Below are 6,000 nucleotides of genomic sequence, written 5' to 3' on the forward strand. Positions count from 1 at the left end.
TTCCACACACACCACATTCCACATTCCACACACACCACATTCCACACACATCCCACACACATTCCACACACACCACATTCCACACACCACATTCCACATACACCACATTCCACACACATTCCACATTCCACACACCACACACCATATTCCACACACCACACACCACATTCCACACACCACATTCCACACACCACATTCCACACTCCACATTCCACACATTCCACACACCACATTCCACATTCCACACACCACACATTCCACACACCACATTCCACAAACATTCCACACACCACATGCATTCCACATTCCACACACATTCCACACACATTCCACATTCCACATACCACATTCCACACACATTCAACACACCACATTCCACATACATTCCAGACACATTCAACACACCACATTCCACACACCACATTCCACACACCACATTCCACACACATTCCACACACCACATTCCACACACTACATTCCACACACAGTACATTCCACACACATTCCACACACCACATTCCACACACATTACACACACCACATTCCACACACATTCCACACCTTCCACACACATTCCACACACCACATTCCACACACATTCCACACACCACACACATTCCATACACCACACACACTACATTCCACACACATTCCACACACCACATTTCACACACCACATTCCACACACATTTCACACACCACATTCCACACACCACATTCCACACACCACATTCCACACACCGCATTCCACACACATGCCACACACCACATTCCACACACCACATTCCACACCACATTCCACACACCACATTCCACACACCACATTCCACACACCACATTCCACACACCACATTCCACCCACATTCCACACACCATATTCCACAGTCCACACACATTCCACACACCACATTCCAGACACATTCCACACACCACATTCCACACACCACAATCCACCCACATTCCACACACCACATTCCACATTCCACAAACATTCCACACACCACATTCCACACACCACAATCCACCCACATTCCACACACCACAATCCACCCACATTCCACACACCACATTCCACATTCCACACACATTCCACACACCACATTCCACACACACATTCCACACACCACATTCCACACACCACATTCCAAACACCATATTCCACACACATTCCACACACCACATTCCACACACCACATTCCACACACATTCCACACACCACATTCCACTCACCACATTCCACACACATTACACACACATTACACATTCCACACAGACACACTCCACATTTCACACACACACTCCACATTCCACACACTCCACATTCCACATTCCACACACAACATTCCACACACCACATTCCACACACCACATTCCACACACATTCCACACACCACATTCCACACACCACATTCCACACACATTCCACATGCCACATTCCACACCACATTCCACACCACATTCCACACACCACATTCCACACACCACATTCCACACACATTCCACATTCCACACACCACATTCCACACACCACATTCCACAAACCACATTCCACACACATTCCACACACATTGAACACACCACATTCCACACACCACATTCCACACACCACATTCCACACACACACTCCACACACACACTCCACACACATTCCACACACATTCCACACACATTCCACACACCACATTCCACACACCACATTCCACACACATTCCACATTCCAAACACCACATTCCACACACATTCCACACACATTCCACACACACTACACACACCACATTCCACACACCACATTCCACACACCACATTCCACACACATTCCACACACATTCCACACACATTCCACACACCACATTCCACATGACATTCCACACACCACATTCCACACACATTCCACACACCACATCCCACACACATTCCACACACCACTTTCCTCATTCCACATAACACACACAATCCACACACATTCCACACACCACATTCCACACACCACATTCCACACACATGCCACATTCCACACCACGTTCCACACCACATTCCACACACATTCCACACACCACATTCCACACACATTCCACACACATTCCACACACCACATTCCACACACCACATTCCACATACCACATTCCACACACAACATTCCACACACATTCCACACACATTCCACACCACATTCCACACACCACATTCCACACACCACATGCCACACACATTCCACACACATTCCAAACACCACATTCCACACACATTCCACACACCACATTCCACACACCACTTTCCACACACATTCAACACATTCCACATTCCACACGCATTCCACACACCACATTCCACACACATTCCACACACACCACACACACCACATTCCACATTCCACACAAACTACATTCCACACACATTCCACACACATTCCACACACCACATTCCACACACCACATTCCACACAGACCACATTCCACACACATCCCACACACATTCCACACACACCACATTCCACACACATTTCACACACACCACATTCCACACATATTCCACACACATTCCACACACATTCCACACACATTCCACACCACATTCAACATACATTTCACACACCACATCCCACACACCACATTCCACACACACTACATTCCACACACATTCCACACACCACATTCCACACACATTCCACACACATTCCACACATTCCACACACATTCCACACACCACATTCCACACACATTCCACACACCACACACATTCCACACACAACACACCACACACACTACATTCCACACACATTCCACACACCACATTCCCCACACATTCCCCACGCCACATTCCACACATTCCACACACCACATTCCACACACCACATTCCACACACCACATTCCACACACATTCCACACACCACATTCCACACACCACACTCCACACCACATTCCACACACCACATTCCTCACACATTCCTCACACATTCCACACACCACACACACCACATTCCACACACACACACCACACACCACATTCCACACACACCACATTATACACACCATATTCCACACCAAATTCCACCCACATTCCACACACCACATTCTACATTCCACACACATTCCACACCCCACATTCCACACACATTCCACATTCCACACACCACATTCCACATACACCACATATACACACCACATTCCACACACCACAATCCACCCACATTCCACACACCACATTCCACATTCCACACACACCACATTCCACACACCTCATTCCACACACCACATTCCGCACACCACATTCCACACACATTCCACACACCACATTCCACACAACACATTCCACACCACATTCCACACACCACATTCCACACACCACATTCCATACACATTCCACACACATTCCACATTCCACACACACGCACTCCACATTCCACACACACTCCACATTCCACACACTCCATAATCCACATACATTCCAACACATTCCACACACATTCCACCCACACACACACACACATTCCACACACCCCGTTCCACACACCACATTCCACACACCACATTCCACACACATTCCACACACCACATTCCACACACCACATTCCACACACATTCAACACACCACATTTCACACACCACATTCCTCACACATTCCTCACATATTCCACACACAACACACCACACACACACCACATTCCACACACACACCACACACACCATATACCACATAACACACACCACATTCCACACACCACATTCCACCCACATTCCACACACCACATTCGACATTCCACACACATTCCACACACCACATTACACACACCACATTCCACACACACCACACCACACACACCACATTCCACACACCACAATCCACCCACATTCCACACACCACATTCCACATTCCACAAACAACATTCCACACACATTCCACACACCACATTCCACACACCACATTATAACACCACATTCCACACACATTCCACACACATTCCACATTCAACACACATGCACTCCACATTCCACACACACACTCCACATTCCACACACTCCACATACATTCCACACACATTCCATACACATTCCACACACATTCCACACACACACTCCACATTCACATTCCACACACCACATTCCACACACCACATTCCATGCACATTCCACACACATTCCACACACATTCCACACACATTCCACACACATTCCACGCACATTCCACACACATTCCACACACATTCCACACACATTTGACACACATTCCACACCACATCCCACACACATTCCACACACACACCACATTCCACACACCACATTCCACATACACCACATTCCACACACATTCCACATTCCACACACCATATTCCACACACCATACACCACATTCCACACACCACATTCCACACACCACATTCCACACTCCACATTCCACACATTCCACACACCACATTCCACATTCCACACACCACACATTCCACACACCACATTCCACAAACATTCCACACACCACATACATTCCACATTCCACACACATTCCACACACATTCCACATTCCACATACCACATTCCACACACATTCAACACACCACATTCCACACAAATTCCACACACATTCAACACACCACATTCCACACACCACATTCCACACACATTCCACACACCACATTCCACACACCACATTCCACACACAGTACATTCCACACACATTCCACACACCACATTCCACACACATTACACACACCACATTCCACACACATTCCACACCTTCCACACACATTCCACACACCACATTCCACACACATTCCACACACCACACACATTCCACACACCACACACACTACATTCCACACACATTCCACTAACCACATTTCACACACCACATTCCACACACCACATTCCACACACCACATTCCACACACCACATTCCACACACCACATTCCACACACATGCCACACACCACATTCCACACACCACATTCCACACCACATTCCACACACCACATTCCACACACCACATTCCACACACCACATTTCACACACCACATTCCACACACATTCCACACACCACATTCCACACACCACATTCCACACACCACATTCCACACACCACATTCCACACACACACACTCCACACACACACTCCACACACATTCCACACACATTCCACACACATTCCACACACCACATTCCACACACCACATTCCACACACATTCCACATTCCAAACACCACATTCCACACACATTCCACACACATTCCACACACACTACACACACCACATTCCACACACCACATTCCACACACCACATTCCACACACAACATTCCACACACATTCCACACACATTCCACACACATTCCACACACCACATTCCACATGACATTCCACACACCACATTCCACACACCACATTCCACACACAACATTCCACACACATTCCACACACATTCCACACACATTCCACACACCACATTCCACATGACATTCCACACACCACATTCCACACACATTCCACACACCACATCCCACACACATTCCACACACGACTTTCCTCATTCCACATAACACACACAATCCACACACATTCCACACACCACATTCCACACACCACATTCCACACACATTCCACATGCCACATTCCACACCACGTTCCACACCACATTCCACACACATTCCACACACCACATTCCACACACATTCCACACACATTCCACACACCACATTCCACACACCACATTCCACATACCACATTCCACACACAACATTCCACACACATTCCACACACATTCCACACCACATTCCACACACCACATTCCACACACCACATGCCACACACATTCCACACACATTCCAAACACCACATTCCACACACATTCCACACACCACATTCCACACACCACTTTCCACACACATTCAACACATTCCACATTCCACATGCATTCCACACACCACATTCCACACACATTCCACACACACCACACACACCACATTCCACATTCCACACAAACTACATTCCACACACATTCCACACACCACATT

Source organism: Lissotriton helveticus, chromosome 2_1 (assembly GCF_964261635.1).
Source record: "Lissotriton helveticus chromosome 2_1, aLisHel1.1, whole genome shotgun sequence".
NCBI lineage: Eukaryota > Metazoa > Chordata > Amphibia > Caudata > Salamandridae > Lissotriton > Lissotriton helveticus.